Source organism: Schistocerca cancellata, chromosome 5 (genome assembly GCF_023864275.1).
Source record: "Schistocerca cancellata isolate TAMUIC-IGC-003103 chromosome 5, iqSchCanc2.1, whole genome shotgun sequence".
Lineage (NCBI taxonomy): Eukaryota > Metazoa > Arthropoda > Insecta > Orthoptera > Acrididae > Schistocerca > Schistocerca cancellata.
This window is the reverse complement of record NC_064630.1, coordinates 676,112,684-676,133,695: the sequence shown is the minus strand read 5'-3', so window position 1 is coordinate 676,133,695 and position 21,012 is coordinate 676,112,684. Positions and strand designations below refer to the sequence as shown.

The 21,012-nt window shown below is 38.4% G+C and overlaps 1 pseudogene; it reads right to left on the bottom strand.

The window, feature by feature from the left end:
• Positions 1 to 3,704: 3,704 nt before the first annotated feature.
• Positions 3,705 to 3,822, bottom strand: LOC126189773 (5S ribosomal RNA; annotated as a pseudogene).
• Positions 3,823 to 21,012: the final 17,190 nt, after the last annotated feature.

The following is a 21,012-nucleotide window of genomic DNA, read 5'->3' as shown; positions in this document are numbered from 1 at the left end:
ATAACATTACTATTAATATGCACTTCTAATACACACGAGAGACAAACATTTAACAATCATGAACATATAGTTTTTTACTATTGCAGTATCCCACTTTTACTACAGCGAAACACAATGTTGACAAAATTGCAAGAAACTGACTCACCTTTTAGAATTTACTACAGACAACAATTTGATCATTTACTTTATAAGCCTCAGTCTTAAGAACTTTTAATTTTGAAGTTGGCAACAGCACTTTCATAAGCAGTTTTAATAAGAATATTTTTAGCAAACAACATTTACTTTAACTCACTCTCTTGCCATATTAACTTTAACTTTCTTTTTACTATGTTGAAGAGGCATTAATGAGCAAAATACTGGGCTTTAATGTTCTTTTAGTAAGGACACTCGGATATCACTTTAGTTCAAACGGAGAGGAACCTGAGAGGTGTTATGATGAGGAGAAAAATCAGGGTAGGTACATAAATTCAGATATAAATTACCTTATATTTGAGCACATTAGCACATCCATTAAGCTGATCTTTCACTGTACATCATTATAGTATTACGTTGCAATGATTGCGCAATGTGGTGGCAACTGCATGTTGGTAGGTGGAATTGTAGGCAGAATTGCTGGACTCTGTCATTTCTTGTTGGCGATGATAGATACAAACACCAGAATAGTTCCAGCTATTTATCCATCCATCCGAGGCCTTGGAAAGAAGCAGGAAAAGCCTCTCTCGGAATCAGCACAATATGCATCTTTTACATGGCAGTGCACGGACTCGTAGCTCGTCTCCGACTGACTATCAGTTCCACCTTTTCTACCTAGGCCAACCACAATTTGCGCGCGCTACACAGTTCCGTTCCCGAGGGGAACCACTACACCTTTTACATACAAATTAACTAAGAACCCTAAGTGAAGGTCAGCAGTTTACATAACAGCAAACAAATACATTAAATAAAACAGAACATTTTCACATATTGACACTTCTACAAACAATTATTCACACAAAATTACAATTATATACAGTAAGTTTTGTTACCTCCAAATGGGACAAAGAATTTTAAATTACAGATACACTACTTTGCATAGAATCAAATCACGACATCAAAGGTTTGACAAAGAAAAGAGTACACAATTTTATGTTATCGATTCAAACACATTTACAGACGATCAACAATGTAACATTAAATAAAGCAAAAAAACAAAATAAATCCATACAGATTAAGAGCTGTGGTGTTACACATGCCCCATGTTTCGTTGAAGTTTCCTCTAAGGGATACTTCAAGGAAACATTTATAACACCTAAGTGGTGTTGGCTGCAAAAAAATTATTTATTCCATCCAACTTTAGTTGGGACAAAAAAAAAGAACACACATTACAAATATACAGTATATACACTAAGAAATTGCATACATTTCTTCCAAAAGATTTTCAAAATAAGACATTTACAGAACTTTTCATATTCACACTGGTTTAAGGAAACTAATTTTCATCATTACACTAGATATCTTTAAGCATGTTCATTTCATACACACACAGTTCAAATAATTGACAAACAGTACACAAACTAATCTACATATTAGTATAATAGGTGAAGCCTTTAAATAAAATAAAGAAAATACACACATACAACGACACAGAACATTCTAATTCAACAAAGCAGAAATTTGTCTTTCAATATTTTTAAAGGAATGTAAGTTTCAGACACACAAGTATAGTCATGATCACAGTAGATTTTACAAGGTTCAGCAATTAATGAAATGTTGAAAATTTCAGTTTGCAACCACATATGTACCAATATTTAAACAAACAGCTATGGAAACCTTTTCCTACTGACTCTTTAAAGCCGGCCGCGGTGGTCTAGCGGTTCTGGCGCTGCAGTCCGGAACCGCGGGACTGCTACGGTCGCAGGTTCGAATCCTGCCTCGGGCATGGGTGTGTGTGATGTCCTTAGGTTAGTTAGGTTTAAGTAGTTCTAAGTTCTAGGGGACTTATGACCTAAGATGTTGAGTCCCATAGTGCTCAGAGCCAGCCTTTGACTCTTTAAATACCAAAGTAGCTTTTCAAGGTTTTTGTTTCAAATCTTTAACTTTAAAGCTGCTCTTCATTAATAGCAGTCTAAAATATTTGTTGCACATAAACACACTTACATATTCAGAGCCTATCTTTAATCATCACTGCTGTATTTTAAAACAGGGCTGTCCAAAACTTTAAGTTATTTAAAAAAACCTAGTATCAAAAACTATCTACATCCATTTAAATAAGAATGCATATATATTTTATAATAATTTTTCACTGACTTCAATAAGAATAGTCAGTTCATAACACATTGCTCAAAAAACCTAACTTAGTTCACTGCTTGCCTCAGCACTAGCAGTCCATATTACACATTCTGCCTATTATTAGTTTGGCAGTTTTTGTATGCAAACATTTAGGCACAAATACACAATTTAGATTAAGAACACTAAAAGACACATTTTTAAATTAATACACTGCCTCATCCTCTAGGTTTGGCAGTTCATGACCACTTATCAACTTCTTGCCCCACAATGGCAAGTCCTTTGGCTCCTGCTCACATAGCATATTTTGTAGTCCTTAGCTTTAGGACCACAGCATTTTCATTGTTTTGCCTTGTTTTGCTGCCCAACAACATATTTTTGAGCAGTTTATTGTCATCATCTTTAGGTTTTTTCATCTTTATGTCACATCTTTGGTAAAATTTGCTTTAATGGTATAAAACATAAAACCTTGCAACTTTGAAACAGCAATTAGACACTGGTAACAAAACCATTATTTTTCAAATGACAACATCAGGTAACATATACATTAATCAAGAAAAAATTAAATGTCATACTTGGGATCAAGTCAGGATTAAGAATTTCTTACTACTGCTTTACCATTGCTTTTCCACACACAGTTAGGTCATTACATACATCAAGATCAGGACAATAATTTCATATCCTATTGCAAGTGATTTCTGCCAACCCTTTTGCTGGCACTAGACACATACCTCACACACCTATTTCACATACATTAGCCAGGTTTATCTCCTCAATTTTAAACACACATACAGTTTTTCAACACCATATTCTCCCTTTTTTTCAAGAAACATTTACATTAATCACATTGTAGTATTCATTTACCTTGTTTTCAGTATTCTTACCTTCTCTCATCCATATTTCTCTTTCCAATAACTTTTCCATTACATTTTTCCTTTACAATACCCACTTTACTTTCATTTGGTCATTTTCTAGTGTACCCAATTTAATTATTCATTTACTTGTCCTCAAACGATACACAGTATCTTACATTATTTCTACACTTTTCAGTCTATTCTGATAGAGAAGAAGGAAAGAAGATAGTAAAAGTTCTGAATGATGAAGAGGAAGGTTGACAGCACGAAAAGAAACGGGAGTAGTGCTGGCAACGACTCGGGTCCCTGGTGCTCGTCAGGCACCTGACAATGCAAAGAGTGCATGTCCCCTGAGGCTTAACAACCCTCATCTGAAGCACACAAGCACTCCGTCGTCAGGCCACAAGTGCCCATCGGGACCATCCGACTGCCGCGTCATCCTCAGCCGAGGACGCGGATAGGAGGGGCGAGTGGTCAGCACACCGCTCTCCCAGTTGTTATGATGGTTTTCTTTGACCGGAGCCGCTACTATTCGGTCGAGTAGCTCCTCAATTGGCATCACGAGGCTGAGTGCACCCCGAAAAATGGCAGCAGCGCATGACGGCCCGGATGGTCACCCATCCAAGTGCTGGCCACGCCCGACAGCGCTTAACTTCGGTGATCTGACGGGAACCGGTGTATCCACTGCGGCAAGGCCGTTGCCCCAACCCTCATCTGAGGACATGTATAAATAAACCACATACTACAAACATAAGCCCTTTCTAGTCTTCAAGTATATTAGAAATTAATTATTATCTTGAGGATTTCTTTGCACTTTCATTTAAGTTACCATGAGTCATCATTATTCATATTTTCAATTTCTCACACTACATGCCCCTATCTTCATAATTAGACTGGCAACAATAAGTATTCAATTGAAAATAAACAGTTTCTAAGCAAACGTAAACAGTACACTACAATAAATAAGCAACAACCTGCCACAGGCCTCAAGATCAACAAAACAATAATCCACTTTCAGGTAACACTCAGATACAATAATAATAATGACATACATTACATTAACAATATATTCAAATACAATGTCCTGCCCCCAGTCTCTTTATTAACAAGGCAGTCTTTTATGGTTCATAAAAGAGTCACTTAAGTCCAGTGGCTTTTTAGGCCTCCTATCTTCTACATCTTTCACTGTGCTATTCAGATCTTGCCAACGTTTTGTTTCATCAGGTGGCTTTTTAGGTTTTGGAATTTCAAGGTCTTTAGCAAGATACAACATCTCCTGTCCTGCTATTATTTTACCAGGTGGTTCTTTTTGTTCCTGTAATTTACACTCTTTCAAAACATTTGTTAAGGCTTGCCCCAGTATAGTGTCATCTGGAGGTTCCTGCAAATTATGCACCTGTGTTACATTACTGAATAATTCATTCGGGTTTGGCCCAGTTCTACTTTCTGTATCTTGGTTTGGAAAAATGTCACTAATTTTCTCATACCCTCTTTCGGTAAAAGTATATTCACTTTCGTTTACACCTGAGAATTCATCATCACTGGAGTCATTACTACTTCCTGCCTCACCATCAGATTTACTGAAGTATGTGACTTTTGAACAATAGGGAAAGTTAGTATATTCATTCTTATCTGTATTCATATGCCCTTCATCATCTGAACTATCACTGATTTCATTTTCGTCATCAGATTCGAGCAGGAAAGCAACTTTTAAACAGTGGATCAGATTATCGCTAGATGTTTCAGTCACTTCATTTTTCGACTCATTTTCTACACAGTGCACATCATTTGGACACGTAGGCACTTCAGTAGTAGCGCTTTGTACGATTTCTGAGTTAGTTTCGTACATAGTATACTCGTCACATACATTGATAACATCTGTTTCACTGATCCAATTACTATCAGTTTCAGATAATCGTGCGAAATCCCTACCAGACCCTTCTGCATCAGAGCCACATAATACCTTTCTAACAACAATAATTTCACCTGCACTGTTTATAATGTCATGTTTACTAACGTCCTTCTTTAAATCACTTTCACCTATTATTAGTTGTGCACACGTCTTTTGCGTGGCATATTTCATCATAACCTCCCCCACATCTACGTCTTCGACCTCATACACATCATTAACAGTACAAATATTCCCCTTTTCACTCGCATTTTCTGGCTCAATTTCATTTTTTAATAATACCTTTTCACACGATTCTGACCTTGAAAGATCATCATTGAATGACATATCAATTTTTTCGGTAATTCTGTTGCATTGCATTTCGATTTGTTTACTTTGTGCTGCCATTTGTGCAGAAATATCATCAAAACACGCTGCCAATTGTGTAGAAATATCGTCATAGCGCGCTGCCAATTGTGTAGATATATAGTCATTCTGCACTGCAAATTGCGCAGACAGCATCCTAATCAAATCAGTCATATCTGGTGTCTTTTCACTTTTGGTTTTTACTGCATTTTCGTGTTCACCTACTACTTCCCTTGCTGTTTCCGGTGATTCGAACATATCCCTCGATTCGTTAGCATAGCCATTGTCTTTAGCAACATCGTCTGTTTCATCTTGCTTAGTGTGTACAATGTTCGTAGCTTGGATCGGTTTGTTTACGTCCGCCTGTACTCGCACGTCGCGTGTTGTGCCATCTATTGTTAAGCAGTCCAACTTGCTACCGGCTACAATCTGTTCCTGCTCGTCTGGGTTTATTTCTAGTTTCCTGTCCATTTTAGCTATTATTAAGTACTGATACCTTTTACTTTCAATTTAAACTGAACTTTCACTATCCGGTCTGCCAAATGATGCACAGGTTCGTGCCGCTGGACGTTTTATGTTCACTCTGTGTTTGTAAAATGCTAACTACTTATAATTTTTTCCGTCTGTAGGTGCAAATTGAACAACGTCCTGTCACGCGGCGCCACGTATAACACTCCCTAACTGCTACTGCTATACCTTAACCACAAAACTGAAGGCAATTTGTAAAACAGAATTATTTTATTGGATTAATAATGGTATAAAGCAACAGAACAGTCTTACCCTCTGAGAGGAATTTTGTTAAGTTGACCGTGTTGTTCCTAACGGAGGTGGCTTATCGGAAATGAAAATCAGAATTACGTAAATATTTGAATAGTAACAAACAAAATTTTGCCTAGCTATACTGTTTATAGAATAAGGGAAAAGGTCGCCAGCCTAATTAGGCAAGAGAAAGATTAACGTTCTCGTTTATGAAAGTAGGTATAAGTAACTATAACGGACAAACACAACCTAGACTTAGCCACACGCGAGTGCAATGAACTCTGACACACATGTTTTAAGATTGAAGCTAACAACTGGAGCAGCACAAATTATTTGCAAAATTATAAGAGATAGCGAAACACACTATTACTTTCACGGCTTACACAAAGTGAATGGTCTTTATAACATTACTATTAATATGCACTTCTAATACACACGAGAGACAAACACTTAGCAATCATGAACATATAGTTTTTTACTATTGCAGTTTCCCACTTTTACTACAGCGAAACACAATGTTGACAAAATTGCAAGAAACTGACTCACCTTTTAGAATTTACTACAGACAACAATTTGATCATTTACTTTATAAGCCTCAGTCTTAAGAACTTTTAATTTTGAAGTTGGCAACAGCACTTTCATAAGCAGTTTTAATAAGAATATTTTTAGCAAACAACATTTACTTTAACTCACTCTCTTGCCATATTAACTTTAACTTTCTTTTTACTATGTTGAAGAGGCATTAATGAGCAAAATACTGGGCTTTAATGTTCTTTTAGTAAGGACACTCGGATATCACTTTAGTTCAAACGGAGAGGAACCTGAGAGGTGTTATGATGAGGAGAAAAATCAGGGTAGGTACATAAATTCAGATATAAATTACCTTATATTTGAGCACATTAGCACATCCATTAAGCTGATCTTTCACTGTACATCATTATAGTATTACGTTGCAATGATTGCGCAATGTGGTGGCAACTGCATGTTGGTAGGTGGAATTGTAGGCAGAATTGCTGGACTCTGTCATTTCTTGTTGGCGATGATAGATACAAACACCAGAATAGTTCCAGCTATTTATCCATCCATCCGAGGCCTTGGAAAGAAGCAGGAAAAGCCTCTCTCGGAATCAGCACAATATGCATCTTTTACATGGCAGTGCACGGACTCGTAGCTCGTCTCCGACTCGTAGCTCGTCTCCGACTGACTATCAGTTCCACCTTTTCTACCTAGGCCAACCACAATTTGCGCGCGCTACACAGTTCTGTTCCCGAGGGGAACCACTACACCTTTTACATACAAATTAACTAAGAACCCTAAGTGAAGGTCAGCAGTTTACATAACAGCAAACTAATACATTAAATAAAACAGAACATTTTCACATATTGACACTTCTACAAAAAATTCTTCACACAAATTACAATTATATACAGTAAGTTTTGTTCCCTCCAAATGGGACAAAGAATTTTAAATTACAGATACACTACTTTGCATAGAATCAAATCACGACATCAAAGGTTTGACAAAGAAAAGAGTACAAAATTTTATGTTATCGATTCAAACACATTTACAGACGATCAACAATGTAACATTAAATAAAGCAAAAAAACAAAATAAATCCATACAGCATAAGAGCTGTGGTGTTACACAACAAATATCAGCTACTCATTGCACTACAGCGTAGCGAGCTGCAGTCCATAGCGTTGACCTCTCAGTGGAGCTGTGTAGACGATGTCGGCCGCTGCTGCTTCTGTAGAAGTTTGGTTTTGGCCTTGGGCGTAGTCGTCTCTACCGAAGGCCGTCACTTGCTGACAGCAGATATAGGGTTGGTTGGTTGATTGGTTTGGGGAAGGAGACCAGACAGCGAGGTCATCGGTCTCAACGGATTAGGGAAGGACGGGGAAGGAAGTCGGCCGTGCCCTTTGAAAGGTACCATCCCGGCATTTGCCTGGAGCGATTTACGAAAATGACGGAAAACCTAAATCAGGATGGCCGGACGCGGGATTGAACCGTCGTCCTCCCGAATGCGAGTCCAGTGTCTAACCACTGCGCCACCTCGCTCGGTAGGCAGATATAGGGATCAGGTGCAAAACTCTCACAGTCGTCAGGATTGTGCCGAGCAGTGTGTGTTGACAAAGATCGGCGTACAAACAAGAGCGAGAAGAAAAGATTATTCATACTGTTTTATTACTGAATAAAACGTATGTGTCTTCTGACGACGCTGGCAGCTCAGTAGGGGAGTGGTGTGCGAACCGCCTTCAGCAGAAGCATACGCGCATCCAGCCAGCAGTACTGCTGTGGAGAAGTTGGTTGGTCCGACAGCCATTACGTCATGGCTGATTGGTTCCCTTGGCATCGTAGGCGGCGCGGTACATAGTGGACACCAGTTCTGCGAGCTGACGTCCAAGGAATACTTGTTGACGTCGAAGAAGTGTGACCAGGTGACGCTCCCTTCATCCCTGCCTGAAGGACACACTTCCATACTGCGTTCGATCCACAGCCTCCAATTAAGGCCGGAAGCATCAAGGAGGTCAGCAACAGTGGCTCCCCTCACAAAGTTAGATGGCGAACAGGTCCTTCACCCCGTTGGTCAAGCATCCAGTGGATCAGTAGGATGATGGCGGTCTCTACACCCCATCAATGATGAGCATCAAAGCGATGCTGCGCGCTGTGTCGGAGTTTCTCCCGAGCGTGATTTGTGGCTCCATAGATGATTGTCGATGATTAGGCGTGCGAAGAGCTGACTGACAGAGCAGTTCCTTTCCACAGAACAGCAACAGAACATTGATTACGAAAAACATAGTGTGGCGCTGTACTGTAGTAGGGGGTAGCAATGACATAAAGTACACTCTGGCTCTGAGCACTATGGGACTCAACTGCTGAGGTCATTAGTCCCCTAGAACTTAGAACTAGTTAAACCTAACTAACCCAAGGACATCACAAACATCCATGCCCGAGGCAGGATGCGAACCTGCGACCGTAGCGGTCAAGCGGTTCCAGACTAAAGCGCCTAGAACCGCACGGCCACACCGGCCGGCATTTCTGTTGCTATGATGTCATTGTACTTGGACACCCGGACGGTCTCGAATGTCGCAGTAGCTTCTAGGCTACTGTGACCTGCTCAGCATTGGCTCCTATCTGGCAGTCTGCTGGACACTGAGTAAGGTAGTCGGCACAGTGGAGAACTTTAACGAATTTTTCGTATTCGCCTGGGATACATCATCCCACGTTCTGTTCGAAAGTTGATATTAATAGAACCCTACATCAGTTAAAATTATTCATCAAGTTTGAAAATAATTGGAATAGTTTCTTCCTTCTCTTCATGGCACCCTATGCCTTGTCGAATGTTGGTAACTTTTAGAGCTGTACAGCCGTTAGAATCATTTATCAAGATTTAACATAATATCTGTATCGGATTTTAAAATAGATGTAGAATGAGGTCAACACGAGTGGAAATTGTCCGCCCCATTAGCGGAGTGGACAGCGCGTCTGAATGTCAGGTAGTGAACCGGGGTTCGATTGTCTGCCGTGTAGGAGATTTTCTCCGCTCGATGGACTGGTTGTTCCGTTGTTCTCATCACCATAATTTCATTAGCATTGACAGACAAGTCGCCCAATATGGCATCAGCTGAAAACACTTGTAATTTCCCCATGTGGGAACTCCCAGCCATCAATCCCGTCCCTTCATTTCGTTCATTTCGTTTCTAATGGAAAATCTTGTTAAAGCGCTGTTTAATATTCATTATTTACTATATGATTTGAAAAGAAGCAATAATTTCCAGTTATGCCTCTAGATGGCGTAATAGCATTCCCTTGCAGCACGTTGTGCCTCCTGAGATCAGGTAACGTGTGAAAAGGTTTGTTTCCTTGCTTATGGTGTGAAGAAAGTCACAATGAGTTTCATCATGATACTTTGTATATTCATTCTTGTTAAACACGTATCCTATGACCTTACTGTTGTTTAAATATTTAAAAATGACCCTGGAGAAGTTGTAAATTATAATTTTCGTTTTAGGTTGCGATAAGGAAGATGGAATTCCACCCTAGATACAAAGAGAGACGCAAGGAATGTTTGTAGCCCCAGAAAATGTAACAAGTTGCGAAACTGAAAGAAAAAGTGTACATTGGCCAAAATCAGTGTGAAATATTTTAAAAAAGCAGAGAGATTTTAAAATCAAGCTTGCGAAAAGTCTGTTGCCTAGGAAGAACGTAATCTCTGGACTGTGCATGTCAACAAAAATGCTAGCAAAGTGAGAAAGTAACAAGATTGTAAGAACAATATTTTACTTGTATCAGTGCTTAGATGACTTTGAGAGGTGACTGTCAAGAGAAATACTCTCAAGTAGATTCCTCAGCCAATAAACATATCACAGACATGGTTCACTTTCTAAATATTGTAAGTAGGCTGTTTATGTTTTCTTATTGGCAACGTTATGTAGCGCTCTGTACGAAAATCACTGGTTGTGCTGTGTGCAGTCTGTGGCTAGTTTGCATTGTGTCTGCCATTGTAGTGTTGGGCAGCGGCAGCTGGAGGTGAACAGCGCGTAGCATTGCGCAGTTGGAGGTGAGCCGCCAGCAGTGGTGGATGTGGGGAGAGAGATGGCGGAGTTTTGAAATTTGTTATACTGGATATTATGAACTGCTATATATATTATGACTATTAAGGTAAATACATTGTTTGTTATATATTAAAATCTTTCATTTTCTAACTATGCTTGTCAGTAGTTAGTGCCTTCCGTAGTTTGAATCTTTTATTTAGCTGGCAGTAGTGGCGCTCGCTGTATTGCAGTAGTTCGAGTAACGAAGATTTTTGTGAGGTAAGTGATTTGTGAAAGGTATAGGTTAATGTTAGTCAGGGCCATTCTTTAATAGAGATTTTTGAAAGTCAGATTGCGATGCGCTAAACATATTGTGTGTCAGTTTAAGCACAGTCATGTATAGTTGTTCTAAGGGGACGTTCCATATGTCGACCCTTAGCCGACGATACCTCACAGGAACCTTCCGATTTTTTCTTGTTGTTTGTGTAATTAGTGTAGATTTTGTTTATTGCTAGCGTGTAATTGTAGAGAGAATCTCCTTTGTAGTTGCGGCCTTTCATTGTTGTACAGTGAAACAGTTGTGGCATGCATGTAGATTTGCACCAAGTATTTCGCAGCTGCGCTTGCAATTAACTAGATATTATTTTCAGTGCTATGTTAATGTGTTGTCGTGTGAAATATTGTGACAATAATGGCGTGTCAAAAACGTAACACTAGGCTCCAAAGTAAACTGAGAAATGACAGTGAAGACGAAAGCAGTGTGTTAACGCCACCATGTAATGAATTAACTAATATTCAAAGTAGTAATTTGGTAACTGTGTGTAGGGAAATGGAGCGGGCGGCAAACAATGGCGTAGGCAGTGAAACAATTAGTGAACAGGGAAGCACTATCGATCGATCGCTCGGTAACAGCTCGCCTCAGGAATCCGAAATAATAGGACACAATTTGGCAAATACTGTAGACTCAGGTTTTGGGTTCTCACCGTTTTCTCAAATGAGTCAAGACACATTTTCTGCTTGTCAAAATGTGAATGTTGCTGGTGCAAATGCACTGACGAAAAGCGTAGGGGAACAGATTCCAGACACTAATGCATTGTTATTACAATTAATTCAACAAAACGTGAAGATTTAACTGCTGAGTTACATAACATTGAATCGAAATGTCAGAAAGTCTGTAATGACGTAAAAACACAAATTTGTGAGCATTTCCAACCTATTTTTTCGCGTCATGAAAATGCATTACAGAATCATGAAGCAGCCATAAAAGAACTGCAAACTATTGTTCATGAAAATCACGACACCTTGCAAGCTAAAATTGACTCAGTTGCATCTACCGATTCGGTTACGCAGCTTGCAAAAACTCAAGAAAACTTAAAGGACACAGTAGATACGATTTCAACACAAATGGACACTCTGAAACTTTGTTCAGAAAAACACACTGAGGAAATAAGTACACTATCGGAGAAAGTACCCGAACTTTCGGATCAGTTCACTAACTTATCTGCAAAGGTAGATGATGATCTGAATGACACAAGACCTGTAGCCATCACTGACACAGAAGAGTGTGAACAAATTAGGAAATTCAAACAAAATCAGAATCAAATTAATACACAACACCAAAGAAAAATCCGGGAAGTACAAGATCAGCTGACACAGGTAATACAAGAATTACGTATTTCAGAGGCCACTCGCGCTCCAATACGGGAAGAGGGACATAGAAATACGGAACAGCCACAAAATAATAACTCAGGGCACTTCGGAAATTATGAAAGAAATTGGCAAGATACACCGAATTTTGAGATGGAACCGCCGACACGACGTAACAATGACCGATATGCTACTCGCCGACACGATGATTTTGACTATAAGCTGTTCATTACTACATGTAAATTCAAAACGTTTAAGAATTCTGCCAACGACATTCATCCACAAGCGTGGCTCCATCAATTTTCTCATTATTTTCCTCCCAACTGGTCATTGGAGCACAGGTTAGAATTTATGTGCGGATATTTAGAGAATGAACCAGCTGTAAGAATGCGATCGGTGATTCACGATTGTCACAGTGAAGGAGAATTTTATCATACGTTCCTCTCAGTATATTGGTCTCAAGCTACACAAGACCAAGTAAAACATAGCATCATAATGATGAAACATTTCGAACAATCTGAATTTTCCAGTCTTGTGAAATATTTTGAAGACATGTTGCACAAGAATCAGTACCTGTCAAACCCATACAGCCCCTCAGAACTCATACGCATTTGCTTAATCAAATTACCTGAACATGTACGACATATTATTTTGGCAGGACGTTGCAAAGACGACATTGAAGCTTTTCAGGGACTGTTACAAGAACTGGAAATTGACACTGACAATCGCGGAACGCGAAAACAGGAGTACAAACATTACAGGTCACATCTGTCACAATTCCGCGATGACAGAAGTAATAAATGGACACGACAAGGCTATTCTTACAACGTAAATCTTGACCAAAACAGACACCACCCGTATGACAACCGTTGACAGAGTAGTAATAATTACAGGGAAAGATCACCTCTCTGCGGTAATGACTATCACAGAGACAATCAGAGAAACAGACATTATGGGAACCAAAATAATTATTATCAAGGGAGACAGAATTACTTTAGACGCAACGGTCCAGCGCGCAGTTACGACTCAGGGAGAAATTCTCCACCACGTGACCGACAAGAAAGAAACTAAGGAATCTACCGACATGACGACAGACGATATGATCGTAACGACAGACCTGAACTGCATCAGAACTGGCGGGATTTAAACAGGGCAGGGCCCTCTCGTCACAGTGAATTTGTAGAAGTTAGGTCTCCTAATCCCAATAATGACGTGCGCCAAAAAAGAGACAATAGGCAATGACTCACACCGCTGGCAGCCACAAAACATACTTATGAAACTGACGACACAGCTGCCGTAGCTAGTAATTACGTAAAAATGGAAGACATTAGGGACACCATACTCCAGGAACACGACGTAAAACATAACAACATTGCATATCCTGTGATTCACATTACTGTAAACGACGTAAAATTTACGGCAGTACTTGACTCTGGCAGTCCCATTTCAGTAATTAGTGAAACAGCTTTTAGCAAATGCAACAAATCGAACGATTGCCCCACACTTCCGTTACGTAAGATTAAATTACAAGGTGCAATCTTTGGAAAAAGTGTAGATGTACGCCAACAAACCAACTTAGAATTCTTTTGTCAAAGCTACAGCTTCTCTATGAACTTACTTATTGTTCCATTATTGTCGACGGAAATTATACTGGGAGTAGACTTTTTGAATGAATACAAAGCAATCTTAAGCTTCCACGATGCTGAGATAAGTTTAGAGAAAGAAGGTAAGTCAATAGCTTTGAAATTTGAAGACTGGCTCTCAAACCATGACGAGGAAATTAATCGGCTTTACCTTCTGTTAGACAACAGTTCGGAATTTTCTACGGAACTAGACACTAACAATCAATCTGCAAGTACTGACAGGGGTGATATCGACGGCATATGTGAAATTAATGAGTTAATTCAGATTAAAACTCAAACTATTGAGAATTGTAATGACACTGATAGGCAGGACCTTTTTGAGATTTTACAAGCACATTCCACAGTTTTTACTCACAAAACAGGAACAATCAAGGGATTTCAATACCAATTTCGTGTTCGTGAGCATACTAAATTTTGTGTTAGACCATACGTAATTCCAGCACATTATAGGGACCGTGTTAGAACAGAAATACAATCTATGCTTGACGAGGGCATTATTGAGGCTGCAGTAAGCTCATACAACAATCCGTTACATGTTGTTGAGAAGAAAAATGGATCGATCAGGCTTGTCCTAGATTCGAGACAAATCAATACTATCATCATTCCTGAAACAGACAGGCCGCAGACAATGAAAGAACTTCTTCAAAATTTTAATGGTGTAAAAGTGTTGTCTTCCATTGATCTCAGATCCAGCTTTTATCAGATCGAACTTCATCCAGAATGTAGAAAATACACAGCTTTCCTTTGTTTCGGCGTTTGTTATCAGTTTCGGAAACTTCCTTTTGGTTTGAACATTTCTTCGGCAGCATTCATTCGCGGGTTAAATTCCATATTACCTGAGTTCTTAAAACGTCACATCACCTTATATGTGGACGATATTCTGATAGCAGAACCTTCATGGGAACAACACAATCGCATCCTCAACAGTTTGTTACGTATTTTTGCAGAATCTGGAATTACAGTTTACTTGGGAAAGTCTGAATTCGGTAGGTCAAAGGTGAGGTTTTTGGGACATATTATTTCTTCTGAAGGAATTCAGCCGGATCCTGAAAAGTTAGAAGCAATCAGAGCCATTCCAGTTCCATCCACAAAAAGACAAGTCCGCAGTTTTCTAGGTCTCGTAAATTTTTACCGTCGTTTTCTGAATATGCAAATTCTAGTTACACCAAAACTTTGTTCTCTCACTGGAAAAAAATACTATTTGGAACTGGGACGAACAAGCACAGTTGGAATTCAATTCTTTGAAAGAAGCGTTACTTCACGCGCAAATACTAGCTCATCCAGATCTGTCACAAGATTTCTGCCTTAGCACGGATTCTTCTAAAGTCGGTCTTGGTGCCTACTTATTTCAAGAAGCCATAGAAAATGACACTACTGTCCAGAAAACCATTGCTTTTGCTAGCTGAGTACTAACAAAATCTGAAAAAAATTATTCCGTTACTGAATTAGAAGCTTTAGCTATCGTTTGGGTATTTAACAAATTCCGTTTCTTTCTTTCTGGTAAGCACGTAAAAGTAGCTAGTGATCATCGTGCATTACAATTTCTTATGTCTTCAAAATTAAATCATGACAGGTTAAAACGTTGGGCATTGTTTCTGCAAGAATTCCGCTTCACAATAGTCTACATTCCCGGCAAGGAGAACATTGTTGCGGACGCGCTGTCACGCGCACCGGCTGGGCTTAAGAAAAGTAACACAGAAGGCAACCTTGAGAAAAATTTCAGTATTCTTTACATTCAGAAAGTCGCCTTTGAAAACTTCATCACCACATCTTTAAAGGACATTGCTCATGAACAAGATAAAGATCCGATTTGGAAAGACATCAAAAGTAAATGGCATGAAAAGACACACACTCAGATTCGGCATTATTACCTGGTTAGAAACAACATATTCTTCAAACGCTGCACTGTTGATGACAAGCTATGGGTACTTTGCATTCCAGACGATTTTGTTAATAAGCTCATTTGGTACATTCATTTCAGCTACGCACATTTTGGCCCACGAAAATATCATATTCTTCGAACGTCTTGTTATTTTAACAATATGGAAAAGTGAATTCGAAGAGTCTTGTCTATTTGTAAACTTTGTCAAAAGGCGAAACCATCTACTATCTCACATCGTGCTCCGTTGTTTCCTATTATTCCTTCTAAATTAAAAGAATTTGCTGCTGTTGATCTCTTGGGACCCCTTGTCAGAACAACGAATGGATTTTCGTACGTTCTAGTCGCTTTTGAACTTACTTCAAAATCTGTTTCTTTCACTGCGTTACGTAAAGCCACTGGACGGTCTGTATGCAACGCCTTTGTTAAAAATTTCTTACGTGAAGTTGGACACGTTAGTAAAGTCATTTCAGATAACGGACCGCAATTCAGATCTGCTGTTTGGTCACGCATGCTTCGGAATCATAAAATCAAACCTCTTTTTATTTCATTGTACTTACCACATCGTAACCCATCTGAACGGATTATGAAAGAAATCAATAAGCTTTGCAGACTTTATTGTCACAGAAATCATCAGCATTTACTGATATTTACACTTATTTCAAAATGTGCTGAATGAAAGGCCTCATGATTCCACTGCTTTACCACCTACTCTTGTACTAAAGAATGAAGAACCACCAAACAGAATCAGACAGCTTGTACCTTTCCCGAATACACGTAAACTTCGACACAAAGACATAATTGATATGGCTCTTAAAAATATAAAATCTGCAGCAGACAAAAGGAGAAAACTACACGGTAAAGCAAATGCAATGAAATTATATATTGGTCAGAAAGTTCTCATTAAAGCTCATTCATTGTCACATAAGAAGAAACACTTGAGTCACAAATTCTTTCTAGTTTACAATGGACCTTACAGAATCCGACGTATACCACATGATAATTGCGTTGAAGTTGAAACTCTGCGTACTAGGAAGAGTAAAGGTTTACACCACATTTCATATGTAAAACCATTTATTGACAGATAATCGGCTTTTTAATTTAGTCTTTGCTATAAAATTTTTCACTTCACGCTACTTGTACAATTTGTCACAATGAAAAACTGTTAACATGCAACAATGTTTTGAAGTTCAATATCCACTCAAGAACCAAGAGAACTTCTTTAAACAGAAATTACGAATGCATTGTTATTGCGAACAGACGACACAGTGTTATTGTGTGTGTACATTTTTGCTTGTTAGTTGCACGATTACGTAACGACTATAAGGCTCACATACTTAGAACATTTACCAGTACTGCTAATGAGATTTTAATGTAACATTTTGGTGTACTTGAAAATACATTCTGAATTAAAGTACTTTATGAGAGATACCAGATGACACAGCGGTTAGTTTAGGGGACAGCTACAAGATTATATCACGACGTTGCTACTGAGTGACAATTTACAATGTTGCTTTTGCGGTGTATCTGTTTTATATCTGCACAGTTTTTCTGAATTCTTCTGGAAAGTAAAACATGTTTAATAGTAACTTTTGTGGTATAGCTACAATGAGACAGCCTTTTCCGTAGCACAACAATATGTTACAGCACAGTAATTTCTTCATCACAACAATAAGTGTAATAACTAAGATATCTATACGCAAAGCATTTCACTTTGGTTTATCATGAGGTAAGTACATTGGCTTCTGCAGAACTTAGCTTTCGGAGGAAAATAACTACGACACTTCCACAGAGATTATCTTACAACAAGATGCACATTTAGCGCTACAGGACACGCATTTCAGTGATTAATTTTGTTCTTAAAACATTTATTTTTAAAGATTTTTGAATCACAAAGAAAGTTTTCCGTGATACATTTCATTCCATTGCTGTAATCTGTAACACCTGAGGGTATAATTACAATAATCCTCAGGGGGGTACACGCTTACTTTGTGTACCATGTGTTTGGCAAGCACAAGGAGCCCTAGCTAATATGGTATTTGCTTATACAACTTTACACATCGGTACCATATTTCTTTAACACACAAATTACACAGGTATCTGATCATTTAACTGAGAAAGACAAACTTTTTTACTACAGCAGTGACAGATGTTTACGTAATTACACAGCTGGATAACTTCACACTTATGAAATTGTATTTTGTCTGTTGTGAGTACCGGGCGTGAGTCGTGCTTCGGTAGCTCAGTTGGTAGAGCACTTGCCCGCGAAAGGCAAAGTTCCCGAGTTTGAGTCTCGGTCGGGCACACAGTTTTAATCTGCCAGGAAGTTTCATATCAGCGCACACTCCGCTGCAGAGTGAAAATCTCATTCTGAACCCTTCATATTTTTCGGAACCATTGTGATACTATGAGAGCTTTGAATGATGTATTTGGTAAGGGAGAGTGATTTTAAAGTACGTTTGAGACAGATGACACTTTTGACATGAGCAGAGAATTTTTTTAGGTTTTGAAATTATTGGAGGAAGGTACGACGATTTTGAGATTTGACTGAGGAGTTATGATGTTATTTTTACGACGACGATGTATATTATGCCTTTGAGGTATGTTTATGATCAATAAGATGATGCTACTGTATATGGGAAATTTGATTATGCTACATATTTATTATGATGATATATTGAAAAAGTGTCGACGAATATGTATATGAATAATGAGTAGTGGTTAGGGACTCTGATTTATGAAAAGGATGTTGGAAACCAAGAATCGTACTTCAAGAGTTATGAAATGCGTGTAAATGCGTGAATGTATCACAATGCCGGCGAAAATTTTTTGGACACTGTTATATTCATAAGATTTTGTTTCTACACATTTGCAACGCAAATTCTCGACTCGTGAAAATTTGTATATGAGACTGCCACTGTAGCAGAAACTGCTGTCGTAAATATTTCAGTAAGAAAGGTAAGTGACTTTGACGTAATGCGTTTGGGCGCCCAGCTGAGAGGTAGTCGTCTGACAAAAGAAAGCCATTAGGTAGAGAAAAAAAGAGGCCATTATCCTCGCCATTGACATTCCTTTAGAGAAAGCATCGCAAATACGACACGCTCATTACTTGGAAAGATACTTACATCTGCACACCTGATTATGACAAGCGTCTTTCTACGAGAGTTGAGAGAATTTCTACTAACTATGAAACTATGAAATGTCACATGATTATTGAATGATCTTTTTATGCTTTACTTTTCATAGTTGCTTATTTCATTTGATATCTAGTTTCTAGCTGCACTGCAGCATTGGTTACAATAGAATTTTATAGATGTACTAATATAAATATTTTCTGTCTACAGATCCAGTAAATACTAATTTTGTAATACATTTCCCAAAAATGGGGGAGCACAAAGACATTTCCCTTCAGAGGAATTGCATATGGAATTTTATTTTCAACTACTTGGTAATTTTTTTGGTAGAGTAAGTTTTTGTGATGCATCACTCTAGTGTTAAGATGTGACATAGGTATTAACCATGGCCATTTTTACTGTAATATTTTTTCTGCATGAGCTATGTCATGTTTTGGTATAAGTTACTGCTGTTTGCCAGGCATAGTGTTACTGAATATGACTTTGTGTTACTCTGTGAAGCTAGTTTTACTACTGATTTATTTTTCTTGTTGCTGCATATTGGCTCATATTAGTTGTAATGTTGCATTGCTTGGTAATTTTAGCTTGTAATTGTAGCTTGCTTTGCAATTTTCCATTTTTTTGGCATTGCTGTTTGTGTTAATTGTTTTGTGCTGCTGAATTGCCTCGTCCCTTAGTTTAGCATCTGAGCTCAGTAGATTTAAGTTAGCTTAAGAGGGGGTAGCCGATAAGAGAATGAGTTGCGATGAATCTGAAGAAATGCACTGAGAGGATATACGAGAAAAATACAGACAGCATGCTTGGATAGGATTTTTTTGGCTGGAACAAATATCGAAAAAGACGAAAGATCTATGGAATGAAGTTTTGGGTTGGACTGCAGTACCAAATGTTACACTGAAAACAAACCCTGTCCATTCCTATTGTGTTATCCCACTATGTGTTTGTGTACCCTTGTGTATTTGTTTTCTTCCTGTCTCTGTGTAGTTTCATAGAATTTTTTTCTCTTCTAATACTAAGCTACATTCACTATGATGAGGAATACTGTTATCCTCAAATATAATTGGCATTAATAATATATTATTTACCTTGTAAATATGCTTAGACATTATTTATTCTGTTTTGTTTTAATGCTCATGTGTGAAGTTGATCTTTCAAAAGTTATTCTGATCATTTATGTATGTACTTATGTCATAATTCCTATAACACTGATGTATATGTTTATTTCTATTCTGTTGTAAAGCCTGTACTACTAATGTTATCTGTTTTGTTATGTTCTTTAATGATGTATTTTGTACCTTTGTAATTGTATTCTCATGTTATAAATTTGTAATTGACACCAGTTAATCAAATTAAGTAACTTGTAAGCATTCATTTCACTGCACACATTTCTGTTGGTCATAGTAATGGACAATATGTGAGAAGTAGGGACGTTTAGTGTTTGCATGTGTGTTAACAACTCAGCAAAGGACTGGATAACAGCATTGCTGGTTCTAAGGACAATTCCAAAAACTTTTTGAGTGCACAAGTGGTGGATTATGGACTTGCTATATTGTCTGCAAGACTCTTCGATGGTGATTGTGGACCTGCACAGTCGCAACAAATGGCTGCTAGCTATCTCTACAAGGACTACAGTGGGTCTACACCTTTGATGAACCACCAATACCATTATTTCTACAAGGACTACAGTGGGTCTGAATAACCTTGTCGTATATTATTTCTGTCATCGCGGAATTGTGACGGATGTGATCTGTAATTGTTTTGCTCCTGCTTTCGTGTTCCGCGATTGTCAGTGTCAATTTCCAGTTCTTGTAACAGTCCCTGAAAAGCTTCAATGTCGTCTATACAACGTCCTGCCAAAATAATATGTCATATATGTTCAGGTAATTTGATTAAGCAAATGCGTATGAGTTCTGAGGGGCTGTATGGGTTTGACAGGTACTGATTCTTGTGCAACATGTCTTCAAAATATTTCACAACACTGGAAAATTCAGATTGTTCGAAATGTTTCATCATTATGATGCTATGTTTTACTCGGTCTTGTG